Source organism: Protopterus annectens, chromosome 6.part0 (genome assembly GCF_019279795.1).
Source record: "Protopterus annectens isolate FY-2018-M chromosome 6.part0, PAN1.0, whole genome shotgun sequence".
NCBI classification, from domain to species: domain Eukaryota; kingdom Metazoa; phylum Chordata; order Ceratodontiformes; family Protopteridae; genus Protopterus; species Protopterus annectens.
In genome coordinates, this window is record NC_056737.1 from 81241528 (window position 1) to 81262643 (window position 21116).

At 41.9% G+C, this 21116-nt stretch overlaps 1 protein-coding gene across 1 annotated transcript in view; it reads left to right on the forward strand.

Annotated features, from left to right (window-relative positions):
* Positions 1–21116, forward strand: part of TTLL5 (tubulin tyrosine ligase like 5) — a gene marked incomplete in the record, with an annotated part of 5893562 nt that overhangs the window by 935263 nt on the left and 4937183 nt on the right.

Below are 21116 nucleotides of genomic sequence, written 5' to 3' on the forward strand. Positions count from 1 at the left end.
TCTGGCTGCCCTTCTGGATACCTTTTCAGTAGCATCTGTAGCCTGTGAGTCTCCATCCCTTGCACTTAAGAAGCCAGATAGATAAAGTACCTGAGGAGTGCAAATTTCTTTATAAATGCCCTTCTGCTGATCCTTCGTGTTAGCCTCCTCTGATAAGCCATCCACATTATTGTCCTCTACCAAGCTGTTGCCTTCTGATGAGGATAGTAGTGCTATGGAAAGGCTAGGAAAGTTTACACTGCTGGCACTTTATCTTTTAGGGCCATCATCTACCAGACTTGTATGACCAGGTATGTTTTGGCCCTTATTTCTCAGCTTTCTGAGATGGTTTCTGCCCTTCCTCACTCTGAGGGAAAGGCTTTGGCCCTTTCCATGCTGGGCTGTACTTCTCAAGTTGCCTGTTGTTTAATCAAATGTAACTGTGATGCAGCTGATGCCTATTCCAGGGCTGCTGCTTGTGGCTCAGTTATGAGGCATTATTCTTGGCTTTGGCTTTAGGCTTTGCCTGATGACGTGAAGGCCAAACTTTTATATGGTCCTTTGGATAATAAAAATGTTTTGGATCTGCTGCAGCTGAACTGTTCAAGTCTGTCCAGGACAAGGGTAAAGCCATGCAGGAGCTGAAACATATTTTTAGTTCTCCTGTTCCAAAATTTCAGAGCAATTATCCCTCCAAGTCTGCTTTTGCTCTTCGGCATTCTTGCCCTTCTCCTAAGGGCAAGAATGGTTCAAGGCGTTTGCCACCTGGTAAGTCCACTCAGACTCCTGCTTCTCAGAAATCTCCATTCCTGGATAAGTTGGGTTGCTTCCTCTTGCTCTCATCCAAGTTCCCTTGTTCCTCTATCTAACTCTGCCTCTTCCAAAGTGCCTTCAGATAACTTCAGACTTGGGTTCTGTCTGTTATTTGTCAAGGATACTTCATGGTTTTGAAATCCTTTCCTCCCTTTTCAGGCATTCCTTAACCTCCGCAGTAACAGCTGTTTTATTTCCTAGAGGTTCTCCACTCTGTTTTGGCTCAGGGCACCATTCAAGCTGTACCTCCTGCCAAGATCTAGAATTAATTTTATTCCAGGATGTTTCTGGTCCCACGAAAGGAGGGCAATTGGATACTAATTCTGGATCTTTCCCAGCTGAACACTTTTCTCAGGATTCTTTCCTTTTGGATGTTATCTCTGCAAACATTATTTCCTCTTCTTTTACCCCAGTCCTCTCTGGTCTCTCTGGATCTCAAGGATGCATATCTTCACATACCCAACCATCCTCTCTTCAGGAAATGTTTATATTTCTCTGTCTCTTCCTTGCAGTTTCAGTTTTGTGCTTTGCCCTTTGATCTCTCTACTGCCCCATGGGAATTAATGCCTCACTCCTGTCATTGCTTTTTGCAGAGTTCGAGGAATTCAGATCTTTCCCTGTCTAGATGACCTGCTCATTCAAGCTTCTTCCCCAAACACCATGCTGCAGGATCTCAAGTTCACTATTTCCCTTTTATAGAGTTTGGAGTTCACCATAAACTTCCAGAAATCAGTTCTGACTCCTTCCCAGGATCATATTTTCCTTGGGTGCAGGCTTCAGACACTTCCCATGCTGGTATCTCTGCCTTGCTGCAGGGCTGTGTGTATTAATTGCCTTTTTTTCTATCCCTTCTTCCTCTGGCATCTGTCTGCACCAGGGAATTTCTCGGGGTTCTTAGGTTCATGGCTTCCACCATTCCCATACTCCTTCTCACCAGACTCCATATAAGAAAGCATCAGTGGTACCCCAAGTCAGTGTAGTTCCAACATGGCTATCTCCATGACTTCCCAGTACCTTTCCTTCCCTGTCTCAAGCTCAAGCTTAAGTGATGGATTCATCAACTTTCACTCAACTCGGGATTCCCTTTCAAGCTCCAGTTCCTACTTGAGAGCTTTTTGCAGATGACTTAGGAGTTGGGGTACCTGTTGTGGTTCCCTCAAGGTTCAGGGTCTGTGGCCTCATCAGAGGTCAGACCACATCATTGTAATGGAGATAAGGGATTTGCTTTTGGCTCTTCAGGCTTTCCACTCTCTCTTTCATCCTGGGCCCCTCAACGTTTTCACAAATGTTACCACAGTGATGTGTTGTATCAACAAGCAAGGTCCTATCTTCTTTGCAGGCGAGCTCTTCAGGTCTGGGATCTAGCCATCCACTGTCAAGTAACTGTTCAGGCTGTTTATATTCCCTCAGCACAATCTAGTGGCAAACTCTTTCAGTAGGTCTAGCACACAAGCTAATAAATGGATGCTTCACAAAGATAAGTACTTGGGCATTGTCCATTGGTGGAGTTGGCACTTCTTATCTGTGGACATGCTTTGGGTTCTGCAGGCGACCAGGAAGCCCACTACTAGAAAAACATACATGTCCAAATGGAAGCACTTTTCTATCTGATGTCTTTCACCATTAGGATCCCCTGTCTGTGGAGGTTCCTCTGGTTCTCCCTTATTTGTGTGATCTATTCTATGCTGGGTTGGCATATTCTTCAGTTAAAGCCCACTTGTCAGCTATTTTGGTGTGTTTGCCCTTAACTCCTACTCTGACCTCTAGATTTGATGTCAAACAATTTCTTAAAGGCGTCCTTCATATCAAGCTTCCTAGGAAGCCTCTTCCTCCTTTTTTGGAACCTCAGTTTTGTACTTGAAAAATTTACCCAGAATCCTTTTGAGCTTATTTCTTCAGCTTCCTTGCAACATTGTACTTGGAAGACTGCTCTTCTTTTGACACTTCAGCTGTGTTTTCCACAGAGACTAGGTGTCTGTCTATGCTAATCCTTCTTTTATGCCCAAAGAGGTCAATGAGTTGTCCCTTTATCGGGCTGTTTATCTTCCTTCCCTTTTTCCTTCTCTGCAGTCTGCCAGTGAGAAGGTTCTTTACATCTTGGATTTGCATAGACAGCTCAGAAGTTATTTGGATAAAAATAGTTATTCACAAATCTGAGCAGCTTTTTTGTTTCTTTTCATCCCAGGACTTTGGATTTTGCTGTTTACAAGCAAACCTTTTCCTCCTGGATTTCAAAGGCCTTTTTTTTCTTTTCATGGCAAATATCTTTCATCATCAGCGAAGGTGCATTCTTCCCAGGCAGTTGCCTCCTCCGGTGCTTTTTTCGGGTTCCTATTATGTAATCAAAGACACAGTCCTTCAAATGCGTCTTGATCAAACTTGAAAGCACGAAACCGCAAAATAGCAAAACGGCATATAAGCGATTTTTTTCCCTGAGAAAGAAATTGCTTGGCCTCCTCCGTTACCTTGTCATTTTTTTTCACTGTAGTGCGATCTTAGAGTTGGTATATTTAAGTGGGGGGGTGTGGTGGGCACAGCCCCCTCACTTTATGCAATGTTTTGAAGTTTTTTATTTATTTATTTATTTTTGTGGAACAGCAATTTATTTTTCCCTGGGAAAAAATCGCTGTTCCGAGTGTTTGGGATTGTAAGCTTTTACTTACATTGGGTCGATAAATCAGCATTCACTTTTTTAAGCCTTAGGTGATTTAATATAGATAGCTTTTTTCAAGGGTCTGGATGCCATTTCCATCCATGAGGCAGCTACTTGGTCCTCTGTACGTACTTTAACTAAGCATTACAAGTTGGATGTTATTTCCAGGGCAAGAGCAGGTTTTGCCAGCACTGTCCTGCATGGGTTTTGTAGTCTCTTCTGTGCCTTCCTCCTCCCTGACTTCCTTTGGAGTTTTTGTACTCTTCCTTAGGTAAAAAGATATTGCAACTGTGGTATGGAAGGACATAGTACATTTGTGTAAGATATTACCATAACAGTAGCTGTCCTACTTCTCACATTTCCAGCGCCCAACTACCCCCTCTGTTTTGACTCTTGATCTGACGTTTTCTAGCCCTCTCATAGAGGGGTTCTTTGTCATCTTTCTTTTTTCTCCTTGGTGCACATGTTCTCCTTGTCCCTAAAGGCATTCTATTTCTCATGGAGCTTTTTTTTTTTCTCTTGAGTGTGTGTATCCATACATCACCTTTGTGACCTATGCCCTGTGCGGGGATCATACATGTGAAGCATGATACCTATGAGTACTTGAGTATTTGGTGTACTGGCCAGATGTTGGACTACCCTTGTCAGGAGTCCTGTTAGATAAAAGAATGCTGCAACAGTGAAAAGGACATATACTGTTATGGTAAGATTTTACACAACAATACTTTTTAGGAGTGTAATGAACTGACACATTTTACATATTCTCTACAGAGTACTCTTTTAGAAATATTTGGTGAGAATCCAAGATGGTGGGCATTTAATCGGTACCCTCTCCTTGATGCTCCAGGACCCAACATCAGTTTCACAGCTTAATCTGGGAAATCTAGACCTCTCTACACTTCACTTGCTACCTTAAACCTTAACCAGTTACAGGGAACCTACTTGGAGATTCTACAGCGATCCTGCGGGTTCCTGAAAACTTAAATCAACTGTTGATGTGCGCTTCTTATTAACCACGCGGCTATTAGAGGCCTGACCGGTATAACCGCTTACTGAGCAAATCCGAAGAAACACACCCAATGTCTGAGAGATCTAAAATGCCAAGAGAATCTGAGAGCATGGACACGCAAGCCACCAAAGCCAAAATATCTGCTATCATCACTTCACCGGAGAAAGACCCGAAGAGGCTAAGATCTTCCAAAACCTTACCGGAGCTCTCCAAAGACCCGACTAGAGGTAAACCAGATAACATACAACCCATTGATGAACTAAAAAACGCTCTCTTACCTCTTCAAAATGCCATACAAGAACTATCGGCAAAGTTTACTGTATTTGACACCTCTTTGCAAAAAATTGCTGGCAGACTAGATTCTGTGGAGGAAAAATCTAAAGTGAATGAACTCGAGATTCTTGCTACTAAAGAAGCTCTCCAAATCAGAGACAAAACCATCAGTACCATGCAAGCCAAGATCACCGACCTAGAGGCACGAAGTAGAAGAAATAATCTGGTGATACGTGGTTTGAGTGAGAAGTATGAATCTAATCAACTAATTGAAGTCTGCACACAAATTTTCATAAGTCTATGTAAAAATTCAGACCCTGCGCATAAGTACCACATTGAAAGAGCGCACAGAGCTCTCCGGAGCCAACAGATATCTGCGCAGCCAAGACCAATTTATATTAAAATGTTAAATTTCCAAGACGTCCAAGCTATTATGTTAGCTTACAAAAAAAATAAAAAGTTTGCCTGGAATGGTCATTCATTAATAATCTCCCAAGACCTACCTCTAGAGAGTAGGGAGATGCGCCGTAAACTAGCTCCTTACTGTGCGGAACTTATACAAAGGAAAATCCAGTTCCAGATGAGGTTTCCCTCAGCATTGGTCTTCACTTATCTGGGATCCAAACTACAAATGTCGTCTCCGGCTGAAGCTAAAATCATTTTTGCTAAATGTTTCGGCACGACTCCTTCCACCTGATTATATAAACCAACACCAGAGCTAGCAACAATCTGATATGAAACTACGCAACTAACTGAATATAAACCAGCGTGATCAAGATCTTCCAAAGCTCAGATTTATGCCAGCAATAATAAATTCACTGAGATACACAAACCAGATATAGCCCAGATATAACCGCAATGCCAGATAGAAAACGCTATACACAAACCAAACGTTTTCCACCCGATTATGCTCCTTTGAGCATTACTCCGCTCCTGGTACTCATCTGAGTCGTGCGCTAACACCTTAAAACTGTCTAGCTGGGATGCTACTGTTTGTACAAACATCAACATATTATATTATACAAGAAATAAGCTTTATACCTAGTCGTGTCCTAGGAACTTTGGTTTGACTAGATAGATCATAGTACGACTCTTATAAGGGTGACGCACAGTCTGCTTCTAATGGCGTACGCATGCAGGAAATTCCCTAGACATGCTCACACTATGAGAACTGAGCTGTATCTGAAGTCTATACTACATGTCTGACGAACCTAAAAAGCAGATTGAGCGGAGAATACTCCAACTAATGCCTTATGATTCGCACTGTACTACATATCGCTACTGTTGGTCTTTCTTCCTTTTTCTTTTCTTTTTTTTTTTTCTTTTTTTTCTTTGTTCAGCACAGGAATTGACTACATTAAAGATGCTGCAATATCGGTCCTCTTAACTGGAACTGTTGATAGTGAGTCGACTACACTGTGTATATTAACCACTCACTCTTACCTTAAACTATCCCATGAATCCATGTAGGTTATATATATAGTTAACTGTGAATTTACAAAGTAATTGACTTTTTCTTTTTTTTTTTTCTTTTCCTTTTCTTTGGCTTGCTGTCAGCTAAATAGTTACGGAGCTCTTCTACTGGACTGTAAAATATATCTGCCTGATGATTTATATATGGTATACACGTATAAATTACCTACAGGCACCTTATATATATTTAGCAGCATAGCCTTGCACTGCATGTGGGCGCCTGATGTCAGTTTGATTAGGCTCATGATTTGTAGATATTTTCCTGGAAGCCTTAAGGATTTTAAGAAGGGATATGATGTCCAAACTTGGGCCTGTTAAGAACTTGTATAGATTTTGTAAATATTGTATATATTGTTTACTGTTTAATCTAACTACAATGTCACACGTATCTATTCTCTCAATTGCTATAGAGAGGTGGGGATGCACGGTAGTAGGATTGAGGGATTTTAGTGCCATGCGTTTGATATTTGCTGCCTTAATTTTATGGTGCTTCAGCGCCCATACTATTCTCCTATTATTTGATAAAAATATTTGTAAACTTACACTTAATATGCTTAGAGGAATTATTAAAAGACATTATGGCTAATAATCCAAATATAATGACAGTGTCATCCTGGAATGTTCGGGGACTAAACAATTACCACAAGAAAAAACTGGTAATGCATATTTTACTCAAATCTAACTGTAATGTTTGCTTTTTGCAAGAGACGCATCTACTAACTACGGACTGGGCAAATGATATGAGGAGAGCATGGATTAATGATATTGTTTCCTCTGGCTCGGTTAACAACTCAAAGGGGGTGGCTATTATTGTCAAAAAACCCTCTCAGATACAAATAATATCAAAAGGGAATGATCAAGAGGGGAGATGGTGCTATTTCACTGGCTATGTTCAACCAATAACTGAACCGTTATTATTCCTTAATATCTATGGGCCATGCTCTGGACAATCAGAATTTATTACTGGGATCTATAATCTTCTGCTTAAATTCCCAAAACACATCCTAATAATTGGGGGGGACTGGAATACGGTCATTAACTTGCAGGTGGACCGTAAAGGGAGAGATATCCATAGCAATACCATAACCTGTAAAGTTCTATCTGACATGATTGATGATTTTGGTCTATGGGACCCAATTGCATCCAGCTCCACCGCTTTAAAAGATAGCCATAACCACTTTACTTACTTTTCTAAATGCCACCACTCCTGGTCCCGAATTGACTATTTTTTGATCTCAGAAGGATTGAAAAATAGGAAAGTCAAGTATACGGTCGAGCCCCGCTTCCTGTCAGACCACTCGAAGATAACTCTAGAAGTTAGCTTAACTCAACTAAATGCCTCTACAACTTATAACTGGTCTCTGAATTGCAATCTTTTAAACGATAGATCTCTGGGGAATGAAATTAAAATGACTCTTAAAGATCTGTATTGTAATAAACAAGATGAACCTATCTCCTTGGATATCAGATGGGCTGCAACTAAAGCCGTGCTTCGAGGTATCTTCATTAAAAAAGCGAGCTTTCTTAAGAAACAGCGTACTAAAAAATTAGGGGATCTACAGGCTGAAATTGATAGTTTAGACAAAAAACTGCTAGATGGATATTCTGAGACCGTAGAAAAAAAATTACTGAATAAACAAAAAGAATTATTTGAATATCACCAATCTAATCTGTCCTTTTGGGAATTTAGATATATAGCGAGATTCTCAGAGCATATTCAGACCTCTAAAGTTGGCGAGAATCATTTCGAACGCACCTAGGTCCCCAAGAATTTCTTGTATTCAATATGAAAATCAAATCTATAGATCGGATGAACATATCTTGCACCTTTTTCACCAAATATATTCGGAGATCTATTCTACCTCCAGCCACACGGCCTCCAAAGAAGAGATGGAAAATTTTCTAGATATGATTGACTTTCCAAAGATCACTGAACTACAGAAAGACCAACTTAGAGCCCAGTTTAACATTACTGAAATCATAGAATCTATTGACAAACTGAAAACAGGAAAGGCCCCGGGTCCCGATGGCTTCCCATCTGAATTTTATAAATCATATAAAGCCACTCTAGCTCCTATCTTACTAGACCTGTTTAAACCTGTTTTACCAGAAAGGCTCATCCAGACTCTGCTACACTTTGCTGTGAAGGAAAGGTTAGTTTGCTGTTATTTTTTGTATTTCTGTATTGCCTTTCTATATTTTGAATACTGTAGTTTGTTTTCTTTACCTTGTGTTTTGCTTGCATTCTGTTTAACAGCATATTAAAACTTCAAAAGAGACCACAGCTCTCTCTGTTCTGAGTCAGGCAGAAATAAGAACTGATTAATTAAGGACTCATTCATAAGACAGAAAAGGTCACTTAAGGTTAATCACTTGTTAACAGAGGGGGTGGAGCTAGGAACTAAAATTTCTATTTAAGGAGTAAACTAAAACATTTCAGAGCTTTACCAGAAAGGCTCATCCAGACTCTGCTACACTTTGCTGTGAAGGAAAGGTTAGTTTGCTGTTATTTTTGTATTTCTGTATTGCCTTTCTATATTTTGAATACTGTAGTTTGTTTTCTTTACCTTGTGTTTTGCTTGCATTCTGTTTAACAGCATATTAAAACTTCAAAAGAGACCACAGCTCTCTCTGTTCTGAGTCAGGCAGAAATAAGAACTGATTAATTAAGGACTCATTCATAAGACAGAAAAGGTCACTTAAGGTTAATCACTTGTTAACAGAGGGGTGGAGCTAGGAACTAAAATTTCTATTTAAGGAGTAAACTAAAACATTTCAGAGCTTTACCAGAAAGGCTCATCCAGACTCTGCTACACTTTGCTGTGAAGGAAAGGTTAGTTTGCTGTTATTTTTGTATTTCTGTATTGCCTTTCTATATTTTGAATACTGTAGTTTGTTTTCTTTACCTTGTGTTTTGCTTGCATTCTGTTTAACAGCATATTAAAACTTCAAAAGAGACCACAGCTCTCTCTGTTCTGAGTCAGGCAGAATTTTTCCCTCCCTCCCACCCATTTAAGTTGTCTTGTTAAATACCACTGTCTTTCTAGTTGCCCGCCTCTTATGTTAATCTGACCATATATCGCATTTCTCTACTTTCACTGGCTTATGTGAGTAATCACAAAACCATCACTTTTGAAATCCCACCCTTCAATTATTTAAATTTATTGGCCATCCTACAGTATTTCATAGTACCAAAATACAAAAGTAACCACCCCTTTCAGTCCATCTTGCTGTTTTAAAAATAGTAACTCTCCACTAAACCTTAACGTTTAAACAGGTGAAACTCAAGTTACCTACTTTCATATCTAACTTCTCTAGTGCACACTGCAGAGTGCATTCTTTTCAATCTTACCTTTAAGCATCCCTGTTACTAGCACTTTCTCTAATACCTAAAAAAATCATCTCTACTTGACTCCAAGTAGACTTTTCTCTATCTGTTAAACCTAGCACTTGCTCCTACAGTACTTATTACCTTGATACGGCACTCTTATAGATAGCACCCCAAAAGGCAAACCCCATTTCTCGGTCACCACGCCCCCGAAGCTCTTTTAAAGTTTTTTGTCTAGTCCTTCTAGCATGTCGAGGGATCAGTTGCTAGTGTCCTCTCCTGCTCAGCTGGTGAACCTGGGAATATTGAGGCAATGTTACAATTGCCTCATGTACACAGACAACCCTCTCCTCCTCCCACAAAACACAAATACATGCGAGAGATGCAACTATACGGCCAAACTGGAGGCTGAGCTCTCTCAACATAGGACTGGCAAGACCAGTCAGGAGGAGAAGGTTACCACACACACTATAGACCCAGTCTCACATAGTACCATCACAACCTCAAATCATACACATAAACACACAAAGACATACTCGGCGGCTCTGATCAAAAATCTACCAAAACAGCAGAGGCCACCAAAGCAGACACCCAAACAACCACCACCTCAGAACACAACACCTGCAACACATAGACCTCACAGTCAGAGTGTCAAACAGTCACAGCCCTTAAGGCCAAACACAATGCCAGACACACTAGTCATTGGTGACTCCATAGTCAGACACACTGACGCCCCACTCACCAGACTGAGTAAGGAGAAGGTCACAGTAAGCTGCCTGTCGGGCGCTAGAATCCGCCACATAACGCAAGCACTCAGGTCTCTCAACAGCAGGTACAATATGACTCAGTCATTGTCCACGCTGGTGTAAATGACCTGAGACGTACCTCCTTGGACTACATGAAAAGAGACATTGAGGAGCTCTCTGATTATGTAGCCCAGGCAGGTATGACCCTGACCTTGAGCAGTATCCTACCTTCACCAAGAATGATGCCACAATACAGAGATAAGATGATCAGCTTTAACAATTGGCTTAAACTCTGGTGTCATTCAAAGGGGATCCAATGTCTGTCTGCCTGGGATGACATGCTGGACAAGCCACGCTGCTTCGGAAGGGACGGCTTGCACCTGTCACCCCTGGGATTCCGGATATTGGCAAAGGCTCTTGCCACCCCATAGTGCCTTTTTAGGCAAGGCTCAAATTCTAAACCTACCACCCTAGAACACAAAAAGGAAAAACTAAGGGTAATGCTGCTCAATGCCAGAAGTCTAAATCTCAAAATGCACGCACTCGAGGCCCTTCTCAGTATGGAGAACATCGATGTCTGTGCAGTGACAGAAACCTGGTTCAAGGCTCCTGAGAGCACCCCAGCACTATCAGGTTTTACCTCTTATCATGCTCCGCCCCAAAATCTGGACAATACCAAGAAAGGAGGGGTATCCATATTCATCAAAGACACCCACACCTCAAGACTGGTGGCAACGCACGATGCATCGGAGACCATCCAGGTGCAATTAACCATAGGCAAGACTGCTCTGCAAATTGTAGCATGTTACAGGCCACCCTCACAAACTCAGAAACCTCACATCCCCTTCCTGAAAACTCTACACGCGCTAAATGTATCACCAAACACCATCATACTAGGTGACTTCAATTACCCTAATATAGACTGGGAACACTACTCAAGCCCAAACACCCTAGCCCAAAAGTTCCTGGAATTCATAAACTCAAATGCCATGGAACAACTAGTCACCATCCCCACAAGAGGAGAAAACATACTTGATCTCATCATCACGAACATGGGAGCACAATGTTCAACACCGAAGTATACCCTCACTGGTGAGATCAGATCACAAACTAATCTCGCTGGAGGTCCTCATCCCACTCCCACCTGAAATAAAAAGACCACAGTAAAGAACTTCTCAAAGCCGACTTCACACTTCTAAAGACTAGTGTGGTCTCCTTTAAGGCCCCAAGCCGACGGAAAACAGTACTCAAGCCGCTGAATCACTTACAAATGCCTTCTACCAGCACCTGCAGGACTGCATGGATAAGGCAATCCCAAGCAAAACAAAGACTCTTTGTACCAAAGGCAAGCGTCCACTCTGGTGGACCCCAGCCATAAACAAACTCTACAACAAAAGGAGGAAGCTACTACAAGATAGAGCAAAATCCTTAAAAGGTAAGACACCCTTGATCACTATAAGTAAAAAACTAAGAGCTCTCATAAAATCATCCAAAGCAAATTTTGAGAGAAAAATAGCTAAAGACTCAAAAGACAATCATAAGGCCTTCTTTAGCTATGTTAGAAACCTGGGAGGAAACTCCCAGATATGCTCAGAACTAGTTCAAAATGATGTGAAGATTACTGATCCTACAGACATTGCCAACATACTGGCTGACAGGTTCAGTGCAAACTTCCCCCCTCCACCCCAAAAGGAGAGATATCTATACCAAGCGATTGCAGCCCCCCAAACATCTCCAACGCCCAAGTGAGAACTGCTCTCTCCAAAGCAAAAAACACAGCATCCATGGGACCTGATGGTGTCCCCGGCTGTGTGCTCCACGAACTCAACGAGGAATTAAACCCACAGCTAGGACAGCTGTTTAATCATAGTCTTACCTCTGGATACGCACTCCAGGAGTGGCGCACTGCAACTGTGGTCCCACTTCACAAAGGCGGTGCCTCCACCGACCCTGGAAATTACCGCCCATTAGCTTGACAAGCCTTATCTGCAAAGCCATGGAGAGGATCATAATGGACCTCATAAATAAAGACATAGGAATTTGCAGACTTTGGATCCATCCCAGTTTGGCTTTGTCAAAGGCAGATCATGCCTTCTAAACTTGGTTGACTTTTTCAAACAGTCACCAAAGCCATTGATGAGGGAAAGGCAGTCCATACAGCCTACCTCGATCTGGCGAAGGCCTTTGATACAATACCCCACTCGGGTATCATTGAAAAACTCATCAGCTTAAATGTTAACCCATACATCACAAGATGGGTTGCAAACTGGCTGAGTGACAGAACCCACAGGGTCAGAGTTGCTGGCGCCATGTCAGACTCAAAGCCTGTCACAAATGGTGTACCACAGGGCTCAGTCCTGGGCCCACTCTTGTTTGGCATCTACTTTTCCAAGTACAAGCAAACACAGGAGGGTTATGGCTGACAAAGTTTGCAGATGACTGCAAACTGGGCGCCATAGTAGAAAACACATCTGACACAGATATCCTTCAGAAGGGTCTCACAGAAACGGATAACTGGTGCCAGAGCCATGGCCTAAAGTTAAATGCCAAAAAATGCATAGTCATACCCTTCGGGAAAAACAAGGTTACCCCTAGCTACCAAATAGGTGGCAATCCACTGAGTACAGAAGAAGTTATCAGGGACCTGGGGACCCAGGTTGATAGTAGTCTGTCATTCGACACCCATGTAGCTAAAGTAGTTAGGAAGACCTTCTACATTGCCCACCTTATCATGAAGGGATTCTCATCTAGATCAAGAGAGGTCATAGTCTCCTATACTCATCACTCATCAGACCAATGATTGAGTACAATGCCCCATTCGGAATGTATCTGACCCGACACTTGCAGCAGCTGGAGAGGCCACAAAGTTCCTCACCAAAAGGATAAAGGGTCTCAAACATCTGTCCTATGCTGCCCGACTGAAAGAACTCCAGCTCTATTCAGTCGCCACCGCTTGCTCAGAGGTGACCTTTGCCTAACATACAAGGCCATGTCAAACCCAGATTTGATGAATATGCTTCACCTCAAAAATCTAGATCCGTCAGAGCCACAAGGGCGGAGACTTAAACCTCGACACGGCTATTAATAGGACGTGCTGGAGGGATAGATTCATCACCCAAAGACTCCCTATGCTGTGGAATAAAATCCCGGTATATGTGAGGCAGAGCACCTCGCTGGCCTTGTTCAAGAGAAATCTTGACCAATGGATGGGAGATCGCAGATATACCCCAGGGATTACCTCAGTGTCACTGCTCAACAGAGGCACAGCAAAATAATGGGTATAGTTCCCCATACTAAAGGGGTGGCGTAAGCCACAAAACTATGGGCTAGGCTTGTAAATGCCCTCGGGCAGATAGCCTAGTATGAACCTATGAACCTATGAACCTATGAACCTATAAATCCATAGCTGTCAGTGGCATTAAAGATCCAAACATTAATCTATCAAAAACTATCCTAATCCCCAAATCTTCAATAGATGATACGAATCCTAATAATTATAGACCAATATCACTTATCAGCGTGGATATTAAAATCTTATCCTCGATCATAGCTACTAGATTGAAAGATGTGTTGAATGATCTGATCTCTCCAGAGCAAACTGGATTTATGAGCAACAGACACACATGGGATAACACCCTAACACTAGAATCAATGATGCAATTATCTAAACAGAGCCGAGACCCTATCTACGCTTTGATACTTGACGCAAATAAAGCCTTTGATAGAGTCAACTGGGACTTCCTGTTTCTAACTCTTTCAAAGTTTGGTCTCCCCTCTGAATTCATTGCCCTAATTAAGACTCTATACAATAGCTCATACACACACATTTATATAAACAGGAAATTCTCAAGACCGATTAAATTAGCCAATGGCACGAGACAAGGGTGCCCTCTGTCTCCCCTACTGTTCAACCTATACATAGAGGTGCTACTTCTGTTTATTACACAGAAAGCCTATTATGCCACCCCGAAACTATGTAATCTTAATATTAAATTCGCTGCCTTTGCTGATGACCTTAACCTATATTTCATGTATCCCTCTAACAATGCAGTAAAGTTAATAGACTCCATAGATACCTTTGCAGCGTTTTCTGACTATAAAATTAATGCCAATAAGTCTCATGTTTTCCAAATTAACCCTGCAGCCCACAAGCCTTATCTCTTTCCAATCTTGCCTTTTCATACCTCCCACTCAATCAAATATCTAGGAGTTACTTATGAAGACTCATATTCCTCTATTATGCAAGCTAACCTAGTAAAGATCTGGAACTCTATCACACAGGATATGAAACGTTGGCAGCTATTGAAACTCTCTACACTTTCCAAAATCGCCATTGTCAAAATGAATATACTCCCAAAACTCTCTATCAATATAATTCCTCCTTATCCCCAGCCACAATCACTTTTATCAAGAAAATCCAGAAAGGGATTGGAAAGTTCATTTGGCACCCAAAATCAGTCAGAATGTCGTACTGCAAACTCACAGCTCCCAAGCAGAAGGGAGGTATGGCCTTACCAAATCTCATTCTATACTATAGAATTATCCGAGCAAATAGAATTCTTAGCATAGCCAATTATGCCACTGAATCCATGGTATGGTCCCCTACCTGGACCAAGATATGGCATAAATATGCTATTAATAAAAATATCAATCCCAAATCTTTGCCTTTTCTTACGAGAGCTTCAATTAAGACAATGAAAATTCATAAAATTCTTAAGGACCTAATTGAGGACTTTCAGGAACTTTTCAATCTGATAGGCCTATCCAATGCCCTACCACTATTACAGCCTATCCATTTAAATCCTAACATTACAATGGGAGGCCAAATGCTGAACCTAAACAGATTCCCTATGATCAAAAACTACACGATATGGGATATACTCAAATCTCAACATCTCCCTCTAAATGAGCTTAGAGGAACTTTATCGCTGTCTAAAGCTTATACTATCATTTTGAGGCAGTTAAGAGATCTCTTTTCATCCCTTCTTACAAATCAACACAAAGCAGAAACTGATATCAATATAATCACCCCACTGCTCTTAAACTTAAGTGTCAAGAAACACATGCTCTCCATGTCATACAAAGCATTCTCCTCATACCTTTATGGAGATGAAGTTACCTTTGCTGATTATTGGAATAGACAAGGATCCAATTTATCTCTACAACAGAAGAAAGAATCGATAACTCTTACGCTTAAATACTCCCCCTTCAAGAAATTTACCTACACTCAATTTATGATTATAAATAATTTATATCTTACCCCAACTCACCTAAATAAATTCAATGCCTCTATCTCCACATCATGCCCTTGTTGCCCACATCCAAATGCAGATATTATACATATACTGTGGTATTGCAAATATGCGCATAATTTATGGTGCTCCCTCAAGGTTAGATTGGATAAAATGGGCTATCACAAGTCAACACTATCCTGGGAAATGGCTACTCCATATTACCCATTAATATGCCACCCCTTAAGTCTAAAAGCCTGATTATTATATGTCTTTTGATTAAATTCTATATTACCAAACATTGGATAGATCGCTCCAAACTGTCTTGGGAGGGTTTCAGAAAAATGGCAGTTACATACATAACTTCTCAAAAATTGATAATTGTCAATCCTCGTAAAAAATTGGAATTTAAACACCTATGGAACCTTATTTTTTCAATACTAGATATTAGCTGAATGTACCATATTAAAATAATTAAGAAGTCTTTTGGAACAAGTTTTTATTCTTTCTTCCCCTTTTTAACTCATGGGCAAGCAGATGTAGGATACATACCTTAGCATTTAGATCTGTATGGCACTATGTATATAGTTATTTTTAGAGTTGTTACCCCTTTGTGGATGTAGTATTGTGTTAGCATATTGCTTATATATACATATATTTTATCAACTTCTAGATGTTTTGATTTTGCTTGTTGTTTTATATCAAAATGCAATAAAGATTGTTTGGTAAAAAAGAAATATTTGGTGAGAAAATGGCTGTAACTAAGGAAATGATTATTTTAAGCTGGGATACAGGATTCAAGTTGTTTAACTGTGTTGGCTGCAAAAATAGCATTAATCAGAAAATGGAAATCAAAGTCTAAAGAAACTATATATGAAGTATTGAATAAAAGAAGTAAAAGAAATGGAAGAAACATATTTAGTAAAGGGAAGGAGAAAATGAAAACTATAGTACTAATTCATGCAGAATAATGTTCAAAAGGAAGAGGAGTGAGGTTTAGGGGAGGGCAGGAATTCAGCAATTTGTATAATGTTGGACCGATGACAGTTACAAATTAAGATGTTCTTCGTCTCACATTGCTGCAGTCATAACCTGTGGGTAGTCCGCTGTCCTCGGTCGGCCCGAATACCAAAGAGCTAGTCTGGCGTCGGTCATTGTCGCTCAGAGCTGACGTCAGTACGTAGTAGTACTTAAGCGCATGACCGACACCATATCCTCAGTCTTTCTTGCCGCGTGGTCCGAAGCAGAAGAAGCGTTTGCAAGTGCCGTTCGGCATTCTGAAATTTTCATTTATCGAGTTTCAGACCGAAGACCAAGTTGGGCTAAGTACCCCGTTGGGGAAATTTTTGTCTTTTCTTGCCTCAGTTATCCGGATGTCAGAAAAAGTTAATAATTGCATTTCTTGTGGGAAACAGATACCTCATAGGGATTATCATTCTTTCTGTATTCCTTGCTTAGGGCCTGAGCACGACGTGGTCGGGTGTCGCTTTTGTGCTAGATTTAATAAGCGCACCATTAAACGGAGATTAGACTGTGCCAGGCTTGTTTTCGGTAAGCGGTGTAACTATAACATGCCGTCGGATACTCCGACGCCCGCTACCGCTAAAAAGCGTAAAGATAAATCTTTGAGGTCTAAACCGGATGAGTCGTCCGTTGCGGACGCCGGTTCTACAGAGCCTCCGGTTGAATCTGTGGATCCTGCCGGTTCGGCTGAATCCCAGGGGGAACCTTTACTTTTGCAGGAGTTGGCCTTTCAGGAGGTAGGCCAGGCTGAGGGTGCTTCTCAGGTATCTGTGGTTCCATCTTTACAAAAGGTTATTAGGCCTTCTACTTCAGTGGCTAAAGGCCATGCTAAGGCCAAACCTTGTCTTGTTGGCCCTGGTCATAGTTCTAGCTCTCCAGCCCCTGTTCCTAAAAGCATATGTTGAAAATGGCAGAGGACTTGATTACTTTGATCAGGGGTTCTATGCCCCCCCCCAGAGAAGAGGCCTAGGGTGGAGGCAGATTTAGAGGGAATGGATCATTCTTCAGACTACTCTGATTCCTCAGCTGAAGAAATTCAGGATTTCCCTTCCTATTCAGATTCGGATGCAGAGGACTCCTGTCCTTCTGCTTCCCTCCAGAGGATTTTTTCTTTTCTGAGACCTTACATTCCATGAGGGAACATTTCAAGTGGGAAGGTCAGGATTTTTCAGATTCTCGGAAGAGGCTTAGGGAATTTTGTTTTTGCCTCAGCATAGGCCCTTGGCTATTCCTCCTGTCTTAGATGTTGTTCAGGATGTTTTTTCTGAATCTTCCCTTAATCCTGATTCTTTGCCTCCTGCCCCTGTTAAGCCAGACAGGTATTACAGAGTTCCAGAAGCACATAAGTATTTGTACAAGAGTCCTAGAGCTGATCCAGAAACTATTATTCAAGGTCCGAAGGGTGTTAGGGCTTCTGTGGCTAAGAATCCAGTTCCTTTGGATAAAGATTCTAGAGCGTTAGATAGGTGGGGGAAAAAAGTGTACACCTCCTCTACGTTAGCTATGAGGGCTTTGAATTGCCAATTTCATATGCTGAAGTATCAGAACTTTTTGTTAGGCCAATTGAAATCTAAGGTGGATGCTTTATCTGAGGGTATAGAGTGTAAGGAGCTCCAGGAGTTGGTTCATGCATCAGATCAAGTTGGCAAACCTTCTTTGCAGTGTGGTTTCGATGCTCTTCAGGCTTCTTCCAGGGTGGCTGCTACAGGTTCAGTTATTCGTGGACATGCCTGGCTTAAGGATCAAAATTTGTCAGAGCATGTTAAGGCTCGGATATTGGATGCTCCTCTTCAATCTGAAGTACTTTTTGGTCCTCCTGTGGAATCAGTTTTGAAAAAGATGGAAGATAAGGCTAAGTCTATGCAGACGGTCAAGGATTTTCTGCAGGTGCAGCCCCCTAAGTTTAGTAGGAATTGGCCTGCTAGAGGATGGTCTTATCCTTCTTCGGACTATCAGTCTAAGGGCAGGTCTAGACGTGGTAGAGGCAAGGCTCACGCTCAAGGTTCTTTCAGACCTAGGACTTGGAGTTCTCCTGCACAGTCTTCTGGTGAGGGCAGGGGTCAGCCCTTTCGTAAACAGACCCAATGACCTGTATCTTCAGCTGCCAGACCCTTCTTTACTGGCAGCTCCTCTAGGAGGAAAGTTGGGACTTTTCAAACAAAACTGGCATTTGGTCACCCAGGACAAATGGGTGTTGGATATAATAAATCAAGGTTACAAGTTTTATTTTCACACTTTCCTCCTTTCAAAGGCATGCCGGATGTGCCTCCCCAGCAAAGGCTGGAGGCTCAGGAACAAATTTCTTTGCTTTTGCAGATGGGGGCAATTCAGGTGGTCCCTCCGTCAGAAGTAAGCCTAGGATTTTATTCCCGTCTATTCCTAGTGCCAAAGAAAGGAAGCACTTGGAGGCCAATTCTGGATTTGTCCATTCTCAATACCTACCTAGACATTCCAAAGTTCAAGATGTTAACATTGCAACAACTTCTGCCTATGCTAGGCAAAGATCACTGGATGGTAACCCTGGATCTCAAAGAGGCCTATCTTCATATTCCTATCAGGCCCAGCTGCAGGAGATTCCTGAGATTTCGGCTGGTACTTCTCATTATCAGTTCTCTGCATTGCCCTTTGGTTTATCTACTGCGCCCAGGGTATTCACAAAAGTTCTGGCTCCTGTAATTGCTTTCTTCAGACAGAGAGGAATACAAATTTATCCTTATCTGGACGATTGCCTGATTCTTGCTCAAGACAAAGACAAGCTACTGCAACATCTCCAGTATGTAATGGCAGTTTTAAGGTGCCTAGGGTATTCTGTGAACGAAATAAAGTCCAGTCTAGTGCCCTCTCAGGACATGTGCTTTCTGGGTGTGAGACTGAATACAGCTTCTCAGATGGCATTTCTGACCCCGGACAAACAAAGAACTCTTCATCTATACTTCCAGCGGTTATCAGTAATGTCCAGGCTGACTGCAAGGACAGTCCTTCAAGCCTTGGGGTTCATGGCATCTTGCATTCTAGTACTTCCCAATGCCAAACTGCATATGAGGAAGCTACAATGGTATCTCAAAAGTGTGTGGACTCAACACTGCCACGGTTTGGACACTGTCATTCGGATTATACCTTGCATCCAGAAGGAATTCTTGTAGTGGGCTCAGGAATGTCACCTAAACAAGGGACTCTCTGTGACCCGACCAGAGGCGAGTCAGATCCTAACGACGGATGCCTCGGACTTGGCTTGGGGAGCACACTTCAATGGGAAATGGATACAAGACATGTGGCCTCCCAAACTACTACACTTGCATATCAACATGAAAGAGATGTTATCAGTCTAATTTGCTTTGATGGCCTTCAAGGACCTACTTCAGCCGGGACAGGTGTTGATTCAGACAGACAACACAACAGTCATGTGGTACATCAACAAGCAGGGGGGAACCCATTCCTACCCTCTTTGCAGACAAGCAATGATTTTGTGGGAGACTGCTCTAAGTTTGCAAATCAATCTTCAAGCACGGTTTCTGCCAGGAGCACAGAACTCCCTAGCAGATGTATTGAGCAGACAAATTGTGGATCCCCACGAGTGGAAACTGGATCCTCAGGTATTCAAACAATTGACCGTGGCTTGGGGAACTCCAGACATAGATCTGTTCGCTTCTCCACTGAATTTTCAACTGCCAAAATTTTGCACAAAGATGTTCCACCCAAATGCTTGGAAAGTGGATGCTCTATCTTTCAGTTGGAACAACCTTCACGTCTATGCTTTCCCCCCTCTGCCTCTTCTTCCCAAGGTACTCTTGAAAGTCAGGCGGCACAGGTCTTGCATGATTCTAATAGCACCAGATTGGCCACGTCAGTATTGGTATCCTCTGCTGAGGAGTTTAATTCAGGATCCTCCTTGGCCTTTGCCACAGATTCCTCATTTGTTATCCCAGTCAAACAATCATTTTCTCAATGTCAGGGTGCAGTCCCTGCATCTAACAGCCTGGCGATTCTGTATTAGAGCCGGTGGGGTCTCAGCTTCCTCAACAGGTTTTAAATGTCATTTTGGAAGCAAGGCGGCCTAGTACTCGAAAAGTTTATGCTGATAAATGGAGGAGATTTTTTCTTTGGAGCTCAGCAAAGGGCTTTGATGTTTCAGTACCTAATTTGAGTTTTGCACTACAGTATCTTACTGAATTACTGGACAAGGGTTTGTCATTCTCTTCTGTGAAAGTTCATGCTGCAGCCATTTCTGCTCACTATGATTGGGACCCTCCTTTATTTTCTCACCCTTTGTTCAAACAATTTCTGAGAGGGGCAAAAAATATAAGACCCCCACGTAGAGCTCCTACTCCTTCCTGGGATCTCAATTTTGTGTTGGAGAAGCTTACTTTACCTCCTTTTGAACCTGCAGCTACGTCTGAGTTGAAGTTTTTGTCTTGGAAGACTGCTTTTTTGTTGGCCATTACTTCTGCTAGGAGGGTATCTGAATTGCAGGCACTCATGGCAGTTGAACCCTTTCTGATATTCCATAAGGATAGAGTTTCTTTGCGTACTAACCCTACTTTTATGCCTAAAGTGATTTCTAATGTGGCCTTGAACCAGTCTATTCATT